An 8,490-nucleotide genomic window follows, 5' to 3' on the forward strand; every position below is an offset into this window, starting at 1 on the left:
GGACAGCAGCATCAGCATTATGCAGAGCACAGAAATATTTTGAAAGCATTGTAATTCTAATTGCTTGCTTTTCTCCATATATAGAGTGTCTCCGCTGATTGGGAGAAAGAAAGAGGCTAGGAATATTTTATCAAACATGAACACATCATACACCAAAAGGAGGCTTGTTAATACAACAGTAGCTCCATTAATTAACAGCTATAAAATGCGGTAACATCGATAAAAGAGGATCCCATACAAAAGGAGAACAGTCCAGGCAACCAAAAGGATGACGATGATTAAACAAACTAAATCTTGTTCTAGCCAAAACATGCAACAATTGTGATTCCCCAATGAGATGTTCTAGGGCTGAGCCTGATTGTCTGTACCATTTTTCACTGTCATATGTATTCTATTTTTCAGATATAACTAGAAGCATGCACACTCTGCAGAAGAAGAACAGAGCCGAGCCGATTGTCGACCAACCGATCCACGCCTGTTGTGTCAGCGGTTTTTGGGAGCCACCTGTACAGATGCACATACTTGCTTCATATTCAAGCTGAAGCATTCAAGTTGACGTTTGTCATTGCCCGATGAACCATGCAAGCTCAAGGTGCTATGTTGCCCTCGCTGATGTGTATGTAGCGACTGACTGATGCTAGCTGTCAGAGTGTGAGATCAATTCCCTTTTTTTTAGATAGATAGATGCCGAGAAATCAAGATATATCAACCCGTCCTGGACTCCTGGTGATCCTGCTCATCTTGTCTTCAGTTTGTATAAGAAAAGGTTCAGGCTGGCAGTTTTTGTATATGTCTAGATGGCAGTTTTGCATTTGTACCGGAAAACCAGTCACGGCAAAATATGTTCTGTTAGCCTGTTACTCAATTCAGGAAGAAGAACAATACTATTTACAAAATCCATATGTTCTGTGATGTTCCGAAGATTTATTCAACCACACACATTTTTCTCTCCGGTTTCCTTCTTACCTCTTGCAAAAAAAGGAAAAAAAAAATCTCCTCTCTAAGCAGTGTGCTTGCTACTTCTGTAATGTCCGGCTGTAATTTAATTTAGGAAAAGATAAAGGAAAAAAAACAGCTGCCATGAATGAGAACAAGTTAAGAATTCAGCATCGTTCGTAATAATTCTACATATTAAATCCGCACAGCTGACGTAACCGAAATGAAATGGCAAGAAATACATTCCTCAGTTTTTTTTGTGAGGAAAAATACATTCCTCAGATGGGCTGGGCTCCGATCATTCTCTTGCCCAACAACTACTGGGCCATGACCCGCGTGTACCTCCAGTTCCAGGCTCGCACGCTCAGCCTCTCGCTGAGGAAGTGAGGAGTGAGGAGGCGCTGCTGCATGCCGCTGCAATTAGTCCCACCTCGCCAGTTTAGACGACGCTGGAGTGGTTTATAAGGCGAGGCGCTGCTGATGGTAGCACGACCTTACTTGAACAGGATCTGTTCTATAGGCTCGTACCGTTGCATCCTTTACCAATAAGGAGGCAAGCACTTCAGTCTGGTTGATGCATTCTGACCTCTAAGTCAGAGCGTGATTAACGGCCTGGATTCACCTGATGGGTGCCATCCGACGGCTGTAGAGGATCGTTCCTGCCAGTTAACACTGGTTTAGGGTGGCTTAGAGGTTGTCTGACAGACTACACAAAATCTTTTTGTTTTTTGCAACTTCTTTCATCTACAATCAATCAACTCTTTTTACCTTGTGGCAACCGATTCTCTTGGAAACTATGCATGACTAAGTTCTGCAACGGATCTGGAATGCAGGTGCATTTTCATCTCTTTTGAACTTGTTTAACCAACAAATCTCTCACCTTAATCACACATCTGAAACTATGAATGGTTCTGTGCAGGAGTATTACACTATAGTGGCAGTAAGATAAGTGCACCCACTTTATTTTTAGCTGCACAAGTACTCGTCAGTAGTCACTAGAGATGTCAACCGGGTCCCGTTTAATCCTGTTTAAAGTCCACTTATGATATGATAGTTCAAAAAGGTTTTTTGTTTGTTTGAGAAAAATGAACTATCAAACTAGCAAAAACTAACTAAACGGGATTGTGGACGTCATTTATTCGCCACTTACATCCCTAGTAGTCACTGCAAAAATATCCGAAGGTAACAGAAGCACACTGACCACATGCATGATCCATACACATATCTACACCTGTTCCAGGAGCTCGATTGCTGAAAGATGTTGCTTCAGGGCTCAAGCTTTTCTACAACACCTACCGGTCCATGGATCATATGCTTGGCTTGGTTTGTCGTCGAGGCCGATTCGGCGCCATCATCTGACACGATGTGTCACACTGCATCCACGAGTGCAAAGTAATCAAGATTTAGCTAGCGATTCTCTTAGTGCAAGTACAGTGGATGATCATTTGAAATTTGCCACTGCTGAGAGTGAGAGTAGCAATGATATGTTCACTACTGAAGTGGGAGAGAAAATTGACCAAGATGGCAAGGAACTAGTGGCTGAACAAGCATGTTCAGGAAGGAAAATATGTACAAAGACTGATTTTTGCAGAACTTACAAATCGAAGAGGCGGACCTACTAATCAGGATTAGTCCGGTTCCCTCAAAGATAATATCATCAAAAGTAAAAAATAAAATAAAAGGAGTCAGTCAACTCTGTAAGAATTAGTAAACGTTCCTCGAGTGACAGCTTATCAAATGGCACCAGTGGTCTAGTGGTAGAATAGTACCCTGCCACGGTACAGACCCGGGTTCGATTCCCGGCTGGTGCATGCTTTGTTCTCTTTTGTTTTACCTGGCAACAGAATCTTGTTTTTCCGGCAACAAAAAAAGGGTGCTGATTAAAGAAAGATTTCCCAATGTGTTTGTGCAAGGGTACTGAGCCTGATTGTCTTGTGTGTGCCATTTGTATTATTCTGTTTTTCAGGTATAACTAGAAGCTCGCACACTCTGCAGAAGAAGAATAGAGCCGAGCCCCTTGTCGACCAACCGATCGACACCTGTTGTGTCAGCTGTGTCAGGGACAAGTTTTTTCGGACGGAGGAAGTATTCATTAGCTTGGCAAGGCCTTGACGAGCGACATTATCTGTTGTCAATCATTTTGTCGATGTTCGTCGTCAGCGCTTCCTTCACATGTTTTTGTAGCCACTGACTTGGCCTGTTTCAGAGATGTTGAGAAATTATTCTTTGCTGTTGTTTTTTTCAAATCAACTATTCCTTACTGCTGATCTTGGTTTTGGTGCTGCCTTTGCTCATTCTGGGTCCATCCTCACCTTGGTTGACATGAAACCATGTTCCAAAGTGGGTTTCAGTCCTTTGGTCCCTGATATATTATGCATTCATCCATATATCTTGGCAATTCGGCTGCTGTGCATCAAGCATTGGCTGCGTCGCGCCGCGTCGTCGCTAATCGCCGGTCGTGTGCGCGCCTCCCTCTGGCGCGATCAAGGGCGGCGCCAAGGATGACACTGTGGTGCTCCCCACAGAGGAAGGATGGCCGTCAGAGGCCATGCTATACCTGACTTGTTGGATCAACTGAAATTGCAGCAAGCAGCGTTCCCACAGGAATACTATTTGAACAGCTGACTCAACAAAACAAAACAAAAAGACACTTCAGAAAAGTGTATGTTCTGTCTGCGATGTTCCGGAGCTTTACACCACGCCCATTTTTCTCTCTAGTTTTTTTCCTATCGGTCACATTTTTTGTCTCTTCTTTCAAACCTAGCAATGTGTCAGCTACCAAAGTAATGACCGACGGTAATCTAATTTGGCATATATATATATAAGCTAAAGAAAACAAAAGACTAGCTGCCTTGAAATAATTTATAAAAACCATTCTTCAAAACCAGGTATTAAAAGTACAGGTTTCCATATATTTAAATTAGTTCAAAATCTCCACAGCTGAACATTTCTATGATGGGCTTGCTCATTCTCGTGCCCTTGTACATGGGCCACTAACCTCCTTCCTTCCAAGCTCTGCTTAGGAGGCGCTGCTGCATGTGCCTTCAATTCTCAATTAGTCCCACCTCGCCAGTTTAGGGGACGCTGGAGTGGTTTATAAGGCGAGGCGCTGCTCATGGTAGCACGACCTTACTTGAACAGGATCTGTTCTATAGGCTCGTACTGCTGCATCCTTTACCAACAAGGAGGCAAGCACTTCAGTCTGGTTGACGCATTCTAACCTCTAGGCCAGAGCGTGATTAACGGCTTGGATTCACCTTGATGGGTGCCATCCGACGGCTGTAGAGGATCGTTCCTGCCTGGTTAAACTGGTGCAGGGTGGCCTAGAGGTTGTCTGACAGACTTGAACAATTCTTTTTTTGCTTTTGCAACTCTCTGAAAACCATTTCTCCTTGATCAGACTACAATAATTTGTTTGCTTTTGCAACTCTCTTCTTAATCTTGTGGCCACCAATTTTCTTGGGAATTATGCATGATTCAGTTCTACTACAATGGATCTGGAATGCAGATACATTTTTCTTTTCGAACTTGTTTAACCAACAAATCTCCTTTCTTGATCATACATCTGAAGCTATGTATGATTCAGTTCACAGTATAATATTGGGAGAGGAAATTATTAGTAGTGGTTTGGTTCTAATTGAGGCCGATCCAACACTTTGATCCGACACGACATGTCACACTGCATCCATGTGTGCGAAGTAATTTAGATCCTGTTAGTGCTCTACTGCCCAAGGTAATTGACTACAAGACCAGTAGATGGATCATCTGACAGTGAGGGTAGCAGTGAGATAATTTTAGTACTGACCTGGGAGAGGAAATTGACCCAGATGGCGTGAAACTCGCGGCTGAATAAATATGCAGAGACTGATTTCTGCAGGACTCGTCTTCTTTAGACTTGAATAAATATTTCTCACAAACCGAAATTATTTTACATAGATCTGTGTAACATGAAGCTACCAACCCAAATGCTTTGTGGAAGTCTGAGTTCAGCTCATCTTTCAACACTTACCTGCATCCGTAAAGTAATACTCTGAAGATGTGGTAACTCCTGGTAAAGCATGTTCCAGGAGACAAGAGTGGGTGTTGGTTTCCAAGAAAAAGAAGGCTTAGTGATTGCTTGCTTAAGTGTTTGAAACATATCGAAACAATCATATCCAAGATTAATGCTAGGCGTAATTAGGAGTACTTAGCAAACTGGCAGCTGAAACAGAGGTGATCCCTTGCTTCTACTGTCTGAACTCTGAAGACCACACATGGCACATGAGCAAGATGGGAGGAAGAAGTTCTTCCTTAGGAAACATGGCGCTTGTATTCAGTCTGTCTCTTAGTACTTAGTAGTAGCCAGATAAAAAAAATGATGGAACTCTGCATCTTGTTAGCACCTTTAGGATTGACAAAACCTTCTGTTTGCATCATATACAACTCTTCTTAGAGATATCCATTTAAGGAATGCAGTTTTGACATCCATTTTGCCATATTTCATAATCAGAAAATGCGGCAATTGCTAACATGATTCGGACAGACTTAAGCATCGCTACGGGTGAGAACGTCTCATCATAGACAACTCCTTGAACTTGTCGAAAACCCTTTGCAACAAGTCGAGCTTTATAGACAGTAACATTACCGCCAGCATCTGTCTTCTTCTTGAAGATCCATTTATTCTCTATGGGTCGCCGATCGTCGGGCAGATCCACCAAAGTCCACACTTTGTTCTCATACATGTATTCAAACTCAGATTTCATGGCCTCAAGCCATTTATCAGAATCTGGGCTCGTCATAGCTTCTTCATAGTTCATAGGTTCGTCATGGTCAAGTAACATGACTTCCAGAATAGGATGACCGTACCACTCTGGTGCGGATCGTGATCTGCCAGACCTACGAGGTTCTGTAGCAACTCGATCTGTAGCTACATGATCTTTATCATTAGCTTCCTCTCTAGTTGGTGTAGGCATCACGGGAACAGATTTCTCGGATGAACTACCTTCCAAATTGAGAGCAGGTACAATTACCTCATCAAGTTCTACATCCCTCCCACTCACTTCTTTCGAGAGAAACTCCTTCTCTAGAAAGGTTCCATTCTTAGCAACAAAAATCTTGCCTTCGGACTTGTGGTAGAAGGTGTACCCAATTGTTTCCTTAGGGTGTCCTATGAAGACACATTTCTCCGATTTGGGTTTGAGCTTATCGGGCTAAAGCCTTTTGACATAAGCATCGCATCCCCAAACTTCAAGAAAGCACAATTTAGGTTTGTTGCCAAACCACACTTCATACGGTGTCGTCTCAACGGACTTTGACAGTGCTCTGTTTAAAGTGAATGCAGCTGTTTCTAATGCATAACCTCAAAATGATAGTGATAAATCGATAAGAGACATATCGCACCATATCCAATAAAGTGCGGTTACGACGTTCGGACACACCATTACACTGTGGTGTTTCATGTGGCGTGAGCTGTGAAACTATTCCACATTGTTTTAAATGAATGCCAAACTCATAACTCAAATATTCTTCTCCACGATCAGACTGTAGAAACTTTATTTTCTTGTTATGATGGTTCTCCACTTCACTTTAAAATTCTTTGAACTTTTCAAATGTTTCATACTTGTGTTTCATTAAGTAGATATACCCATATCTGCTTAAATCATCTGTGGAGGTCAGAAAATAACGATACCCGCCGTGAGCATCAACACTCATTGGACCGCACACATCAGTATGTATTATTTACAATAAGTCAGTAGCTCGTTCCATTGTTCCGAAGAACGGAGTTTTAGTCATCTTGCCCATGAGGCACAGTTTACAAGTATCAAATGATTCATAATCAAGTGGTTCCGAAATTCCATCTTTATGGAGTTTCTTCATGCGCTTTACACCGATATGACCCAAACGGCAGTGTCACAAATAAGTTGCACTATCATTATCAACTTTGCATCTTTTGGCATCAATATTATGAATATGTGTATCATCATGATCAAGATTCAACAGAAATAGACCACTCTTCAAGGGTGCATGACCATAAAAGATATTACTCATATAAATAGAACAACCATTATTCTCTGATTTAAATGAATAACCATCTCGCACTAAACAAGATCCAGATATAATGTTCATGCTCAACGCTGGCACCACATAACAATTATTCAGGTCTAAAACAAATCCCGAAGGTAGATGTAGAGGTAGCGTGCCGACGGCGATCACATCAACCTTGGAACCATTTCCCACACGCATCGTCACCTCGTCCTTAGCCAATCTTCGTTTAATCCATAGTCCCTGCTTCGAGTTACAAATATGAGCAACCGAACCGGTATCAAATACCCAGGCACTACTACGAGAATTAGTAAGGTACACATCAATAACATGTATATCAAATATACCTTTGTTAACTTTGCCATACTTCTTATCCGCCAAATACTTAGGGCAGTTCCGCTTCTAGTGACCAGTCCCTTTGCAGTAGAAGCACTCAGTTTCAGGCTTAGGTGCAACTTTGGGTTTCTTCCCGGGAGCGACACCTTGCTTGTTAGTGTTTTTGAAGTTCCCCTTCTTTTTACCCTTGCCCTTTTTCTTTGAAACTAGTGGTCTTTTTAACCATCAACACTTGATGCTCCTTCTTGATTTCTACCTCCGCGGCCTTTAGCATCACGAAGAGCTCGGGAATGGTCTTTTCCATCCCTTGCATATTGTACTTCATCACGAAGCCTTTGTAGCTTGGTGGCAGTGATTGAAGAACTCTGTCAATGACACAATCATATGGAAGATTAACTCCTAGACGAGTCAAGTGATTATGGTACCCAGAAATTCTGAGTATGTGCTCACTAACAGAATTGTTCTCGTCCATCTTGCAGCTATTGAACTTGTTGGAGACTTCATATCTCCCAACTCGGGCATTTGCTTGAAATATCAACTTCAACTCCTGGAACATCTCATATGGTGCATGACGTTACAAACATCTTTGAAGTCCCGATTCTAAGCCGTAAAACATGGCACACTGAACTAGTGAGTAGTCATCAACACGCGACTGCCAGGCATTCACAATGTTTGAAGTTGCTGGGGCAGGTGGTACACCGACGGTGCATCAAGGACATAATTCTTCTGTGCATCAATGAGGATAATCCTCAAGTTACAGACCCAGTCTGTGTAGTTGCTGCCATCATCTTTCAACTTAGCTTTTCTCTAGGAACGCATTAAAATTCAAAGGAACGGTAGCACGGGCCATTGATCTACAACATAGATATGCAAAAACCATCAGGACTAAGGTCATGATAAATTAAGTTCAATTAATCAAATTACTAAAGAACTCCCTCTTAGATAGACATCCCTCTAGTCATCTAAATGATACGTGATCCAAAGCAACTAAACCATGTCCGATCATCACGTGGGATGGAGTAGTCTTCAATGGTGAACATCACTGTGTTGATCATATCTACTATATGATTCACGTTCGACCTTTCGGTCTCCAGTGTTCCGGGGCCATATCTGTATATGCTAGGCTCGTCAAGTTTAACCCGAGTATTCTGTGTGTGCAAATCTGGCTTGCACCCATTGTATTTGAATGTAGAGCTT

General features: G+C 42.2%; 3 non-coding genes across 3 annotated transcripts; all 3 read left to right on the top strand.

Annotated features, from left to right (window-relative positions):
• The first annotated feature begins 1,424 nt into the window (after positions 1-1,424).
• Positions 1,425-1,644, top strand: LOC119327165. The gene has a single exon (XR_005158438.1). It is a non-coding gene; the product is annotated as a small nucleolar RNA U3 (small nucleolar RNA).
• Positions 1,645-2,676: 1,032 nt separating this feature from the next.
• Positions 2,677-2,747, top strand: TRNAG-GCC. Its single transcript has one exon. It is a non-coding gene; the product is annotated as a tRNA-Gly (tRNA).
• Positions 2,748-4,059: 1,312 nt separating this feature from the next.
• On the top strand, positions 4,060-4,280 carry LOC119327167. Its single transcript, XR_005158440.1, has one exon. It is a non-coding gene; the product is annotated as a small nucleolar RNA U3 (small nucleolar RNA).
• The last annotated feature ends 4,210 nt before the right edge of the window (positions 4,281-8,490 follow it).

The sequence above is a fragment of the Triticum dicoccoides genome, chromosome 6B (assembly GCF_002162155.2).
Source record: "Triticum dicoccoides isolate Atlit2015 ecotype Zavitan chromosome 6B, WEW_v2.0, whole genome shotgun sequence".
NCBI lineage: Eukaryota > Viridiplantae > Streptophyta > Magnoliopsida > Poales > Poaceae > Triticum > Triticum dicoccoides.